Genomic DNA, 15,841 nt, shown 5'->3' on the forward strand with positions numbered 1-15,841 from the left:
TCGCGAAAAAAAATGTTCCCTTCGCAGTGTCCTACGCTCCGCGCAACGCGCGCTTCCGCCGGAAAAAAGAGCCAAAACAAACGACGGAAACACGGGTGTTTACAAAATTTTTCGACGCGCCCGGGATGCGTCGAATGCGCGCCGTGAAAACGCGAGAGAAGAGCGACCCATGGAAATTGGTGGGTCAAAGGGTGTTACGGCGAAGTGTAGTTGATGTCGGAGGTTACCAAGAAAAAGTTTCCAACCGCGCAAACGGTGTAAGCAGCTCCAAAGCGGCCTCCGCGGAGACGCCGGAGAGAGCAACGCGTGCTCTCGTCCCGCGCTCACGACACGGACGTTCCTCGTTAACGAGAAAATTAGCCGTTTGTGACGTTTTATCAAGAACAGAGCGCATCGCGAGTGGAAAGCTACGTACCTACTTCTGGCCGGATCCGGTGGGTAATTGCGGCTCCTTTCGACGGAATTCGCGTGAGCAATGGCGAAATCGCGTGTACCGCAAAGAATTCGCGGGAAACGTTACCCGCTCGACCTCTCGGTACAGGGCTGAAAACGAACCCGAAAAACGAACGTTTCCGAACGTAAATACCCGCGGGGATCGTTGACCCGTTACCTCGCCACGCGAGCATTTGATACAGTAATTTAAAACACTGGATATTGAAAATAAACTGATTTATCGCTCTTGACGAAATGTTGAAACGAACCTCTTCTCGAGAATCGCGCGTGATACAAAACTGTACTTGGGAAATTTACAGAAAATTCGACGTACACCAAATGGTAATTTTCCGGATGAATAATTCGTAACGGAAACAAAGCTAATTTCTCAAGACGGAAGATAGAAATGATCGAACGGTGATCGCCCGTGAATCGGTTCCGTCGCGAGGCCTAATCCGGGATAAGCTGATTGGAGAACAAAACGAGGGTGTGTCCACCTTTGGTATCGAGATCGAATAACCTGAAACCAGGTGTCAGTGTTCGACGAGTCTTTGATTCCGTCGAGGCGGAACACATAATTAAACGATAGGTTCGTGAATAATTCATCGTTTTGATAATCGAGCTTAAGAGCGTCGAGACTATTCGCGAGTCGCGGTTCCTCTCCTTGCATAATTGCGTGGCTGTAAAATTCACGTCCTTCGGGACACTCGACAGGTGAAAGAGCGACCTGGCCCTGTCGGGATCGAGCCACTGCCATATACACGCGGCGGCGGTTTTAATTGCTCCCTCTTCTAGCGGCGAGCTCACAAAAAGCTACCGGCACTTTGTCACCGGCGCGCGAAGGGAAAAAGAGACGCACGATTCGGATAGAAGGCGAGGTAAGAGACGGAAACGCGAAGCAGACCGAATGAATGGACGAAGAGGAAGGGGCTCGCGGTCTGCGGCGGTCGTGACCGAGGTCGAGCCAAAATGCAAAGCCGGTAATCTGATTTGGCGGCTCGCAGAAGGCAGTGTAACCTCTAGCTCTGTAGCTTTACCCCGATGGTATGCGGATTCCCGTCAATTATACATTATAAACAGTCATAAATATGCAAATTCTACGACGGCTGGGGTGGGTACGGGACGGGAAAGCATTCGCGTGCGTGAGCGAAAGCACGGTTACGCGATTGCGGGACTCGCGAAACCTCTCCCACGCGGATTTGCACCTTCCCCTTACGACCGTCGAACGCAATCTCTGCCTATTTTACGGCGCAATTGCGCACGATACAAATTCTACGCGTTGCGCTCCCACTCGATTTTGCCCTTGTTCGATTCGTCCCGAGGCGAGAACGTCTCGCGGAATTTTATAACTGGTTCATTTGTGCGACGGTAGCTGTGGCAAGGTGGAATATACGACCTTTTCTGGGGAGTACTATAGAAACAGTCGGGGAATTTAGGGTCAAATAGTATTCAAGACGGGTAAAATCTATTCGAATTAAATGGGAGTTTACATTCTATGGATGTGTACGAACGGCTGTACTGTAGGTGCATTGATATCAGAAAATGTTAGAAATTCAGAAACTTGATGTTATAATACAAGGAAGTATTTAATTAATTAAAATTAAGGCTTGGAATATGGGGGTGCGTCTGTCTAAAAAAATAAAATATTTTCTTTCTGGTTTCTATATTGTCTTCTAGTCATCCTACACTGTAACTCTATTATAAAATAGATAATAGAATTTCCCAGAAATTTCCCAAATAATTATACAAACTCCCTAGCAATTTCATATTTACATACGCTACCCTGAACTGGCAAATTCAGTGCCTTTCGAAAATGATTTCCACTTGTTTCGTCGAAATATGCACCCATAAATATACATTTGCTTGTAAACCATTTACATTCTATGCTGTTTGCATCATTGGCAAAAATATTATTAACCTGACGGTAAAACGAATAATTCTGTCTATAGCCGTGCATTCTTGCACAGCACTATGTACATGTGGGTCAGACCGCTATAGAGATCAAAATATTATCATGCAAATTAACCTTTCCGCGGCCCGTGCTGCAGTCTCTCCTTACGAGCACGGAAATATCATGACGGACGGCCGTTAGCCGGCGAAAACAATTTCTACGTACGATAAAACGTATCGACGCGGAATCATGGGAATTCATGGCCAGTTCCAGCCAGTTTACCGATTCAAGATCAGCGCATTGGTGCAGCCAGTGTTGCGCGACGCGGCCCATTGCACCGAATGCAGTTCGTGCCGACGTACACGAACACGAGTTTCCAGTGGGTAATGGCGAAACACTCGAATTACATGCCACGAATGGATCCATTACCCGCGCTCGTTTTCGTGTACATCGAACAGAGGATGAAAGTCTAGTGGCAGATACCAGGGCGATCACGCGATCGTTGACTTCCCACCTGGTATTTACCTTCGGAATTACGGTTCAACGGATACCGATATTACTTTTATCGAGTGTACAGACGCTGTCGCGTCTCCGTCTTTTCGATTCTAATGTTCGCGAGAGATGCCAGCGAACGACCGTCATGGCGGCACGGAAAATTTTTCTCGAAAAATAACAATTGCGAGAATACTCACGGAAAAGATACCGTAAATTCCTGTTCTCCGAGTCCCTGACCTGCTCCGGCGATCCCTTCTGCTCCAGAATTTACAGCATTTCCATCCTGATTCTTCTTCAAAAGCTCTAATTTGTCATAGGTCCACGCTCCGCCAGACGCCACAAGACAAATTTCTATCGCCAATATATCTATATACGTAGATGATTCGAGTGACGTCATGCGCTGCGGCTGCGCGTTCGGAAATCGAGAAGAACAGTTCCTTTTAATTGAGACATCGAAGTGTAAACGCAAGGCGGGTTTAGATCGTGTCCTCGTGAATCGAACCGAGAAACATTAAGCGTTTCTATATGTACACAAACGCGGATGAACGGCTGCGTGAGCACGCGTCGGCTCAAATGTGTTTACGATCCACCGTAGCCTTTGTGATCGGTTAGATGCGACGGGAAACATGAGGTTCGGGCGGGTTCGCATTGCTGCGAACCTCCCCTCTCTCTCGCTTGGCGACGCGATCGTGCTTTCGGCTACGCACGCACACTTGCTCGTGCTCTCGTCCGTGTGTACTTTGCCGCGTAAATCGAGGTGGGAGGCCATCTTGCGAATGTTCGTGGTTGTGTCAACGAGGGACGAAGCATCATTTCGAGCTGTCGACGATATCGGTAAGCGATAATTACACGTAATGCATACAATTGCTCGAAAAAGGATTTGCGTAGTTTTTTGAAGTTAACTGCCACGTAAAGTAGCGACCCGTCGGTAGAACGTCCAACGTCCATGTTCAGTGTCGCGACGTACACAGACTCGATATTGACAAAGCGTACCCTTTACGTTTACCCTTTACGTTTTCGAGTCGGCACATTGCATCATTATAATACCGAGTGTGCAAATACGTTTTCGAATTGCTGTTTCGATTTGAGCATACGTTCTACCACGAACCGTCCGATCGGAAAGCACGAAATAATCGTTTCAAAGAATTGTGGGGCTCGTATTCGAAACGATTCAACGTTTTCGGCGTGCATTTTCCGACGCAATTGCAGTGATTGTGCGATCCGATTAGCTTCGTTCTATAAACTCTGCTACAAATACAAGTTTAATTTAAAAGATAGTGACCGTTGTCGTTGATGTATCGCGAAATACCTTTCGGGATCGTGTTTTCCTGAACGCATAACTTATTCTAGCGGAAGCTGACAGTTCAACAGCGCGTTCCGAATGCGAACCTTAACCTTTTATCGATAATATCTGATATATTTCCCTCGATATTTTGTTTCCTCGTGTACCCAACCGTGGTCATGGTTTCGTGTTTCGTTTGTCGCGATAACTGCTAATAAATTCGCGGTAGCGAGTAGAGCTGTTAGAATTGTAGGTTATGCTTCCTACCTTCGTTTTCGCGATAAACATTGTTACCTTTTATGAAGCTCTAATTACTTTTGAATAGGATTTGTAAATCGTATTTCCTTTAGAAACTACTGATTAGTAGAGTGGAAAATAATTAAACAGAAATAGTGAACGTTATACAGGTATACAATTTAGATGTACCAAGTAAATACATGCTTTTTTATGGCAGTAAAAATTAGAATAAAAACTTCCAATCGAGGAGTAGGAATAAAATCATGAAACAAGGAAAATTCGTATTAGGTGGAGCGGAAATTAATCTGTTGTTATCTGTGAATCGCAATATTTGTTTATCATTCATGAGCTCATTGATTTTTCTTGATCTGCCATTGAACATTTTCATACTAAATGACAAAAGGCTGTCGATAAGATGATTACGTAACTGATTAAAAATAGAGACTTATTAAGAACGTATTTGTTTGAATTTAATGTAAAAAGAATGGCATTACTTTTCGGTTCCTCTCATACGATCCTTTGAAAAATATCAATATACTTGCTACTGGCAATAATTGTAATATTTATCATATTCAAATATTTCATCATATATCGGTACATACATTTAACAGTATATTTCATTGATATTCGATAATAACATAAAATCGAAGATATACTCCGCTTTCTCTTATCCTAAAGAGAATAGCCCATAAAAATCGAGTGCAAAAAACACTTTAGGGAATCGCGAAACGCGATTCGTTACCGTTTGAAGAGGTTTTCCATCCACCGTTTCGATAGGGCTCGATTAATTTCGACAGGTGTCGGATTCCCCATCGTGCCCACCGACAGATATCAAAATAGTCAAAGTTCGCCTTTCCCCCCCCCCCCCCTCCCCCCACCCCACCCCCGACGCATCCATCGTTGTCAAGAGCTTGACATCGGTCGTTCATATCCGGGGTAGCGGTGCCCCGAAGGCATCGGCCTTGTTTCAGGATATTGGGTTCGCTAATAACGCCGGGCGCTTTCGAAAAAAACCCTTTGGTCTCCCAGCGGAGCGTGGCCGACTTAAACACACGCTGGAAAAATTCGCGACGCGTCGAACGATCGGCCGTGAGCTACGGGATTGCAACGACTGGAACCAAGCCAATGTAACCGCACCGCCTCCTTCGAACGTCGTGTGTATCCACACACGTCGGGAAAGTAACAGCGTCGTGCCGATTGAAAACCACGAGAGGGCACGTCCGATGGCAATTATCGTAATTATCTACGGAGCGAGATCGTTGGACGGTGTATCTCCTGAAATTAGTTCGGCCCGTACCCTCGATGATTCATCGTCTCCCGACGCGTGACGCGCGTTGCGAATCGCGATGTTCCACGATTTTCCGCCGCGGTGGATCTTCTCTGTATCTATCCACGATATCTACGCCGCGTTACACGCACTCCCTGTTTCGCTAAGAGAGACATCGCCGGCGCGGCATGCGTGTCGAGCGATCTAAGCGGATTACTCTCTCTCCGTGTTTCCCTCGCGCGTCCTGTTTCCTCCTCGAGCTCTATCCCAGTTTCTCCACGCGTGGGAAACCGGGCGGCGTGACGCACGGCGTCGCTCTTTCGCACGTGTGCATGTCGGAGATGCGTGCGGAACCATCGTTCACGCGTTGTCGCCGATCGCCTCGATGCAGCCAATTTAGACGCCTCGATTCGGAATCCTGACGTTGGCCTAGAGTCAAATTCACGGGATCCTTCCGCAGGTTCTGCGTTATAAGTACCATTTTGTTCCACAACCATTTCGATATACTCAGACCTGTACCACCTGTTAAAAATCGACATGGACTTTCCCGACAAACCAATATTTCTTTATTTTTCATTGTAAACGAAACATACCACGCGTTGAAATCAATCCTTGTAACAAGTAGGTTTGTGCGTTTCATCATAGTTTACGGACACCTTGTCTGTTCCAGCGTTATCCTGGCGATGGTACGAATCCTCCACTGCAATTTCCCGATTGTATGGCCGATAAAGGTCAAGGCTTCTTACCGAGTCCAACTGCACACTCCAAAAGCAATCTTTCGACTTGGGTATTTTACCGCCGCGAGCGAGAGGGATGGTCCAATTTGCGGAGCATAAATAGAAATAGGAAACCCGGAATAGCTTTACGATCGGTAAAGGATGCAGCGCGAGTGCCTGCGGCCTCCAGGAGGTCTTTTATGACCTACCTGGAGTTGCTGCCCGATAAGTAATTCATTTCGCTAAACCTCTTTGCTCAAGCTTTCTCTTTTCCAGGTCTCCTGCTTCACGAATCGCTTCTTCACGCCCCACGTGGAAGGCTTACGTCGCGATTGGGAGCAGGAGTTACAAGCAGCTATACCCTGGATCGTAGAATGCGACAGGACGAGAGGAGCACCATCCTGGTTTCCGAGGTCCGCTGGTGTAAAGTACGTTGCGAACAGTCCTGCGGTAGTGTTGCGAGGGTGGGCCTGTGTCGCGTACATGTACGAATATGGATACACTCGTATAGAGGGAATGTATACATCAGGGTATTAACGTAACCGCACCTAGCCATCCCGCTGTAAGACGTTTCCTTAATTAAAGCCATCGATTCGCCGGCTGATTAAACTCGGGCTCCTGCAGGAGGGAACTCGAAGGGTCCTTCTCGGTGGCCCTCGTGTCCTTCCAGCGAAGTTTCTCGTTGCACAATTATATCTTCGCGTTGTAAAAACGATAACGTCGACGGAGGCGTCGCTTAACGGCAGACAGTGAGACGCGTTCGCACGACTCGAACCGAGAAGCAACGAGGGGGTGGTTGCTCGCGAAACGAATGGCCCTGGAAGTTCGTCTCCGCCGAGTACTAATTACTGCCGAAAACTGCAATAAGCAAGGCTCGTTTGCCTCGGCCGAAATATCTTAATGAAACCCTCGGGACCCCGACGAGTTTCTTGGTACGGCCGGGAGAAGTTCCAGCCACTTGTTCGAGTTCGGTGGAGTATTAATTTAGAGCCTTGGCAGACACACGCGCAGACGTTTTTAATCGCGGCCACTGTTATTATGCAGATCAGCTCGATAATTGCCTCGTACAAGCCGTTCGTAGGGTTTCGACCTTTTCTAGCCGAGTTTTTAGCCGCCGCTAGGCACCTTCGGAGTGTTCTGGCGAAAGTTCGTCTGAACGAGAACGTACTGGACGAGGAGGGCGCCGATTTTTGAACGTCGAAGTTAGACGCTCGCTGAATCTCGTCGGGGCACTTAGCTGGCCGGAACGCGGAACACAGAGGGAATGAGAAATGAGATTAAAATATATCTTACTCTCACGGCGGCGGTTCGAGTGCCACCGAAGTATGCCATTAGGGCGATCTCTCGAACTAATAACCGTGACGCGGGCCCTCTTTACGGTATTACCATCAACTAATTTCATCGACAAGTTTCCTGATAGTATCGATTTCGAAACTTCGCACATGCGGCCAAACTTGGCCGGTTACGTAAGTACGTAAGTACATACCGCGGCTCCTCGCAGCTCTTTTGCGTGCGCGATCAAAAGTTATTAGATCGAACATCTTATCGAACTATCTTCGACTCTACCGAACGTAAGTTCGATACGTGGCTAGGTGGTTTGGAGCCAACTACCACCGAGAGAGCGTTTCGCGCGATCAAAAGCGCATTGCTGGTATTAACCCATCGCCATAGTTTGACGAGTCTCACTCGTGGTCGCAATTTTGGTCGCAATAAGCAATCTTAGAAATAGGGAACCGACGAATCAACACATTCGCGACCGCTTGTACGTTACATGTTTACAACATTGATATTTAAAAACATATTTTATAATTTTCATCTTTGCCCTAACGATACAAATTTGCGATGTCCAGCTTCAGAATTCGATTATTTTCGTCGGTACGGTTTTAGTGTAACGTGTTAATTCTAAGAGGCGCGTAGTAAGATTACTTGTAACCGAAAACAAGTTTCAAGGATCTTCTACGTCACCGATGTTTACATACACCGGTCACAATTTTCCTGGAATTGCTTAATCCGTTTATTGACGCGTACTTTCCCCGTCGTTGCGGTCACAGACACGGGACGCGAGTGACGCAACATTGTACGGTTATATTCTCATCTGTGTTAGCCTCGTGGTGCACTGGAAGCGTTTTAAAGGCATTTCGACAATTTAATGTATTAGGTTTATATTAACGTAATTCTTCCTCGTCTGTGTCGAATGTATCGAAGCTAACTTAACCCCTCGTAGTACGCCGAATAAAACAACGAGCTGAATCAAATATAGCCTCACCGTGCGACCATAAAATTCCGGCTATGTTCGCGCGCGTAATTCTTCGTTTCGAGCAAAAGGGTGATGATCTATTCGGGACGTCCTAGGCGCAATTATTAACGCTCGTAAGTAATACGAACGCAGTCAGTCGACTTAAATTAGATATCGCGACAGAGGTCCCTCCTTGCCCTTTGATAAACTTCACGCAAACGCTCAAATGGTGGCGCTAAAAGGGTAAAGATCCGCGTCCCCTTGAAATTGGATCAAAGCGTTCCGTCTTCGTAAATTACTCAACCTGGTAGATTTAAATGGCTGGCCGGTTACGAGCAAAGACACCAATCTCGACCACCTTATTTTCGCAGTCTGGCGCCAGGCAGTCAAGGTTACGTCGACAGGGGAGAGGAAAGGGTTCGGGCACTTTGCTTACCACCGTTGGAGGATATCCGGGGCCGATGGATCTGGACGTGTCCTGGGATTTGCGGATTAACTCGACCACCGACGAAGGAAAGACGTTGTGTCTGCGTCTGGCTTAACCGTTGATGGATAACGGGGACGAAGGATGTACGGAGCCAGTTAGTTATGCTCGCATTTCGTATCGTCTCCTGCTCTGCATCCCTTCGCACGCTCCTGGATATCGAGATGAGGAACTTCGGTAGGGGTGAGTTTGATTATAAACGTATTTTCTTTGCCTTCCTCTTTTTCATATCAAAATATGTGTATGTCTGATGTGTATTATTAGGGAAAATATTACAAATACAATTGTTTCACGTATCGTTGACTTTAGTATTAAGTGAAATACTTTTTCATACAATTAAGAAAAGTGTCGTAAAGACCAGTCATTGAATCGAACACGGTAGAAATAGATACAAATAAATGTCGGTAGGTTTAGTGTCAAGAGAACCATTTAGTAACACGTTAGATAATAGCTGAAGACCAAACAGTTCCATATGACCCTCTAGTCATCGATACTCTTCAATTTTTTTAACATCAAAATATTGACAAAATACTAGCGTATATTGCAGCGTAAATAGTTACGTCAATGTCTCGTTAGAATTTAGTATATAAAGTGTACGGTCTTGCGGAGCCTTTCGAATGCTAAAAGGCTTGCCATCCCTTTGGCGGAGGCTCGGACGGTCCCGATACGCGGACGGTGCACCCTGATTCTTCGAATTCGATTTGGAAAGCATTGTTTGCCCCACGGTCGGGAGAGATTTTATGAAATCCCCGCGGAGCCATGAGTATTCAGATTGCAGAGTCGCAAGGCGCGCTTAAAATTCTAAATTCGTCATCTCGTTCCAGATTTGGTTTGTCGTCGGGGCTGTAGCTCCGAACGGGATCGACCCTTAAATCGAATTGCAGGAGCTCGCTCGGGCGTGATGAAAGAAGTTGGAGGTTTCTTCGTTCCGGCACGAGAACGTCGCGAGCTTCCGCTCGAACGGTGGATAGACCGGCTTGTTACACTGATTTACTTATGGTACAAGTACTTGGTTCGTTACCCGTCCTCGAGATTCTATAATATCGTAAAGAAAGTCGAACGTGTGCATGCAGCCGCGTGCTCTTCTGTAGCGAACTTTTCTTGACGAGGGCGGGGTAGGATTTTGCATCGAGTTTGTCGAGAATGAAAAGGAGCGAGCATCGATTGGTGGGGAGGGATGGGAACGTATCGATAAATTAAGACGTCAAATTTATTTTATCGTCGGCTCGTTATCGCCTCGAATTCGATATACCCCCTCTGGCCCGTGAATCGATACGGCTTTTCCCTCCGTCGAAATTCTATTTTCCAAGGAACGAGCGATTCTTCTTATTCTTGCGACACGACCTACTTTCTCGGACGATATTTAACGACTCGAGATCGAGGAACGGTGTAAGTCCATTTCTTAGATTTCCGCTCGTCGACAGGGAGTAAGAAGTTGGGGGACGGCAAGGAGGCGGGGTGTTTATACTTTTTCCCCGTCAGACTTCGCGAAAAATCAGCACCGACGATTTTATCGCGAATAAAACGACGAGAACCCGGGGCACTGTAAGCCGATTAAATGGAAATGCTCGATCGTCGCTTTATCGACGCGGGCGACCGTCGAGCGAAACGTCGGTTGCTCGCGACTCTTTTGTTGTTTAACTTTTTTTCTTTCGCGTAACGTCAATTTATCCGGGGTGGTCTCGGAGCGAACAAAAAGATCTCTCGAATATCGGGTAAGGAGCCAAAGCATAGCGGATATTACTCAAACATAAATCTGAAAGCAGCCATCGACCGGATGGGTTCTGGCGCGTCGCCAAGCTGCTTCTTATAAGTCGAAATACGCATGGCTTTTACATGGCGTGCGTGCTCAGTCAACGGTTAACGATGTGTCAAAACTATTTTTGTTTCCCCGCATTCGCGATACATTTACGACGACGCGTACATTCGCGTTTCTATTGCCGTCACAAAATCGCAAGATATACGACTTGTTATCGCGAGCGGGATTTAAAGTTTCAGCGAGAATGAGAGCAGAACGCCTCGAAGCGGTCCATCGCTTTCGACCGCGGTTCGCAGTCGAAATTTCGCGTATTTTTCGTCGGTGACGGTCATAATTGCTTCGTCGGGGCGGGTAAAATGGCGGTTCCTCGGATATCTAGTACCTCGGGGACGTTTAATTCTCGTCAAAATACTCGCTTGTAAAGAGACCAACTACTCTCGAAAAGAAAGAGGAAAGAAAGACGTATGCGTCTAGCGGTTGGCTAACAATACCCGTGTCTCTTTCAAACGACCCCTGTTTCCTCGACCGTATTTCGCGGCTTGCAATCCTGCACCGGCAAAATCCTTTAACCGTTACGTAAGACGGTGCAACCATTTGGCCGTTGAGATTACAGATAGTAGCCCTAATTGCGTGAATCTTAGGCTGTGCGAGATAATGGGGGGTATTATTGTAAATTTCGACGTGCATGTTTGCAGAGCTATATCGGCGGAAACGTTCGATCGATCGAGGCTGTTCGTGTTGCGAACGAAAGTTAGGGGTACGAGGTATCTTCTAGGGAAATAACCTAAATTTCCTTAGGCAATTACGTTAAATACCTGCGATGGGAAAGTAGCTCATCGTCTATGTTTAGTTTTCGTGGCTCACCTGAAACAGAAAGAGAAAATCGAGTTAGAAACAATGTTAGGTTCCGCTGCGCGATCGAGTCAGAGTTGAGGCTGTGTTTATATTTGAATTCGAGTTCGATCGCACCTCGAATTTTCCATCACGTTTTCGACTTACTTTCGACGTAGCACTTCCACTAAACGACGTCGCGAGTCGCGTGCTCGGGATTTTTCTGACAAGCTCGTCGACGTAGACGAGAAAAGGTGGATCGAGCACGATTTCTCACACGAGGATGATTTGGATGTAGCGAGGTCGATGCACCGCGCGATGCTCTAGATATGGTAACGGACCGAGGGTAAAAAGAACTCGCGGAGGACCCTCGAAGATGGTATTGAAGCTGACAAGGAACGCGAAGGAACCCGATGGCTGCTCGGCGTAAGGATTTTTGCGAGTTGAAGCGTGGTGTACAACTTTCCTACTAGAGGGAATGTAGGAAGGTTCGAGGGCGAAGTAGCGGGAAACGAGGTCTTTTCGCGCGGAGGCTAGCAACCAACCGGCGGGAATCCAACCGTTCCGGTAACCACTCGCATAACTTTGCAGCCGCTGAAAAGGAAAACGTCTAAAGCAGCTGCAACGGCTTCCTTTTTACGGGCGTCTATTTCGATATCGCGCGATTCGAGGGTTTTATTTAAAGGAAGATACGAGCAGCGGTGAATTATCGGGACGATTTATAGATCGCTGCTACGGGGATTTACGAGCGATGATCCACGGACTACCCGGCGCAGTCGAGCAACGGGAGTCGATAGAAATTAATATCGGGGAAAGGGAGACGAAGGAAATTGCGAGCTACTGCATAAAAACCAGGACGGAAGTCCCGTGTACCTTTCGTACGGTGGCGCGTTTAGCGTTCGGGTTCGCGTGCTCGTACGTTAAGAGAGAAATAGAGATGGAAATTCGCGAGCGTCTGGCGTTGCGCTTAAGCCGGCGGCTGTGTGTGTACGTACGTACATTTGCCATCCAATCTCGTTGCGCAACCCTTTGCTTGCTTATGAAATATCACAAACTCATGGGGTTGTTAATCAAACAATAATAAGCCCCTACCCGCATGCCGCGGAGCGATATGCGGCTAACGGTGCCAATCTCTCCCGTATCATCGCCGTGGCACGTCTTCGACGACGATTCAATTACGATCGCGTGTCGTGTTATTTTCCCTGTATTTTCCTCTGCCAAAGGATTACGCGGAACGGCTGTTGCGGCCCGTAACAAAATACATTAACCCTTTGAGTGCCAAGGAACGATATATCGCTCCTCCCTACGCTTGCAAAATGGGTCCAGAGCGATATATCGCTACTCGAAGCTGCAAGTGCTACAACTCGTTAAAAAATCAATTTTGCTTTACGACAAGAATGTCGATATCTAACGCACATAGATTTATTTGTGCGTACACAATTGTATGTGTCGTGTAAAAATTTCATGAATCTTAAAATAAAATTGATTCGAATATACACTTTTCTTTACAATCATGCATCTTTGCTTAAAATTGTCTGGCGTTTCCCGGACATGTATGAAAATTTCCTCTGGCACTCAAAGGGTCAAGCAAACGGCGACGTTGTTCGTGTAAAGTCAATAAAGACGTTTCGATCACGGATTCTTGGACGCTCGACAATTACGCGATGCAACTCGAAAATTACGTTACAAAGGGGCCGGAGGGTCCGAACGGGGGATAAGTACGCGTACATAGCGTTCGGGAGGCAGGCAAAGAGAACACCGGGACGACCAATTCGGTAGGCAAATTGTTTGAGGCCAATTGAGGTCAGAGCTCTCCTCTCTTCTGGCCGATCTCCCCTTGCCTTCCGCGGAGGCGAGGCTCTAATGAAAGTAACTGAAATACTGCTACTGAACGTCGTGCTTCGAATCTCATTCTCTTAAGAAAATGCTTTTGCCTTCGTCGCTCTGAGAAATTGGACGCGGCCTTCCTAATTGCCGGGAAAGGTTCTAATTTCGTTGGATGCGTTTCACCTCGATTCAGACTTTCTCTAGAAAAATAACTCCGTTCTCCGTTACGCGACGGACTTTAACGTCGAGGAGTAATTGGCTTCCGTGTCGAATCGGTCACTTTGTTCTCCGATAGCTCTTTCTCTATATTTTTCCTCTATTTTGTGAACGTTCACCGCGAAAGAATTTTTAAATTATCTCATTTGGACCGAAAGTTATCCATTTATTTACCGAAAATCGTCATTTTCGTCTACGTTCGAACTTGGTTCGAGTTCTCCAAACGAAGATTTCGACTCGAGGAAGTCGCCCGACGATAAACCCCGTTTCATTACCGACCCCTCGGTCCCGAGCACTTTTTCCGCGAGCCACCGATAAATCGACACGGAATTTCCGACACCGAGCAATTATCGGCAGCAGTCGCGTGTCTACTCGGTCTCCCTCCCGGTCCAGGATCGGTCCATTACTTTCGAATGGGCCGTCAATGCGCGTGGACCTATCCCCGCTCCCTTTCGAACGTATTGCCGGCGACGAAACGGCCTATAATTCAATCTTGTCAAATCCATTAACGCCGCTAGCCGCGGTCGGCTCCCATCGCCGCGAGAGACGTCCTGACTCAGCAGGACCGCGCGTCCTCTATCGCTCGCAAATCGTGCGTGCTGCGTGAACACATCCTTTTTTTAATATTGCCCATTCGCGGCGACTGGCAAACGATCGTCCCTTTACTTTAAGTCAATTTAATGGAACATTCTGCATGGAGTGAATCTCGATGAAATTTCAATTTTTTTAAAACTTAATATTCCGAGAATGCTACTTAGAAACAATAATATTTTCTATAGTACTCTTTTATATCAAAGGCATACTGCGAGCAAATAAAATATATTGAAAACGGCATAGTGTGAAAAATCGAGGCATGTATGCTGGTGCATAAATCATCGCGCGACACTTTTAAATCTGGTGGGCTCGGATATCCTTTCCATAGATCGTGATTACGTACGCGTCCAGCCCTACCCGTTACGTGACGGTAAAATTAGCGTCCCATTCTCTCCAGGATTTTTAAATCGACCGTGCGCGACGTCGTTATCCCAGCCCATTCGCGGCTCAACCACGCATCGCGTGTACTCGCGGAAAGAAGCGCGTCGGTTCTCGGAAAAAAAGGCAGGCGCGTTTTAATTGAGAACGAGGGGGGCGTGTGTGTCATTTACCTTCTATCTGGTTGAATAATAGAGCGGTCGTAGAATCTGTTCCGGTCTTTATGTCGTACGCGCGGCGAGCATCGTTCTTTCCCCGGCTCGTTCCCGTTTAATTCGTCGAAAAAGCAGCATTTTCGGGGGCGCTGTACGAACGAATGCCGCGTAATTGTCCCCTCGCTCTTGGCGCACTTCATTCGGACAATTACGGGTCGGTCGTTTCGCGGTACTAGCTCCGCATTAAGATTAATTGTATAAAGAAGCCCAAGGGCGCGGTCTAATTAATACAATCAAGCGGGTTGCGCCCGACGCGGTGCACTCTCGCGTTACGGAGCGAACGTTCGTGCAGCTTCGCTCCCCTCTCTCGGTTCTGTTCTTTCTCATCGTACGCGTGCTCGTTAATTTATCAGCGTGGCTGTTTACTAACGCGACCGATGTCGGTTTAGCGAACACCTGTCACAATTAGGAGGGAATTTGTTGTAATCGCGACAGAGACTTTTCGCGTTTCCCCCGTCACGATATTAGCGGTCGTGTGTACGCGGTTTATCAGAAACGATGATTACGGAGATTACGCGAACGCGGCGTCGGTCGCCATTAGCGTGATTCACGCTGGTCCGCTTCCAGTGGCGCATTCGTTAATTCCGCGGTCGCACGGCGGTGGTTCGTGTTCGTGTGCGGGTACGTTAAGAATTAATTTAAGAGCTAACATTTACGTTATTTATCGAGGAAGTGGCGCTAAGGTAGTGTCGATTATCGTTGCACGGGGGGAAACTGTCTCGTATCCTCTTGATTCAAAGCAGCGAATCCTCCGTGAGGGGGGTATATTCATCAAAGTGGACGCAGAGCTTCGTCGATGACGCTCGACGACGTCGACCGCCATCGTTCACAATTAGAGCCATTCGTACGCGCTCGGTGAACGCATAGCCAGCGAAGAAACGTTGCATTCACCGAGCAGCTACCATTAACGCAAGCGGAGATCCACTCCTCGCTGCCGCACGATACGAGTATATCCATCATCATTGAGAGTAACGCGGCAAC

General features: G+C 47.4%; 1 protein-coding gene and 1 long non-coding RNA gene across 8 annotated transcripts in view; one reads left to right on the top strand and one right to left on the bottom strand.

Annotated features, from left to right (window-relative positions):
• The window catches only part of LOC128880508 (uncharacterized), a 261,987-nt gene that overhangs the window by 191,379 nt on the left and 54,767 nt on the right, over positions 1 to 15,841 (bottom strand). For 2 of the 3 annotated variants that reach the window (XM_054130690.1, XM_054130691.1), the window contains exon 1: positions 3,016 to 3,398. The exons of the other annotated variant lie outside the window; for it this stretch is intronic. The gene's annotated coding sequence lies outside the window, so the exon portion shown is untranslated. Of the gene's footprint in view, positions 1 to 3,015; positions 3,399 to 15,841 lie in introns of those variants that run through there. 3 annotated transcript variants of the gene reach the window in all.
• The window catches only part of LOC128880509 (uncharacterized), a 122,511-nt gene continuing 110,194 nt past the window's right edge, over positions 3,525 to 15,841 (top strand). For 3 of the 5 annotated variants that reach the window (XR_008457840.1, XR_008457842.1, XR_008457838.1), the window contains exons 1-4: positions 3,525 to 3,652; positions 6,275 to 6,475; positions 6,597 to 6,748; positions 8,928 to 9,223. This is a non-coding gene — a long non-coding RNA (uncharacterized LOC128880509). The remainder of the gene's footprint in view (positions 3,653 to 6,274; positions 6,476 to 6,596; positions 6,749 to 8,927; positions 9,224 to 15,841) is intronic. The other 2 variants (XR_008457841.1, XR_008457839.1) reach the window with 2 other exon arrangements.

The sequence above is a fragment of the Hylaeus volcanicus genome, chromosome 7 (assembly GCF_026283585.1).
Source record: "Hylaeus volcanicus isolate JK05 chromosome 7, UHH_iyHylVolc1.0_haploid, whole genome shotgun sequence".
In the NCBI taxonomy this organism is placed as follows: domain Eukaryota; kingdom Metazoa; phylum Arthropoda; class Insecta; order Hymenoptera; family Colletidae; genus Hylaeus; species Hylaeus volcanicus.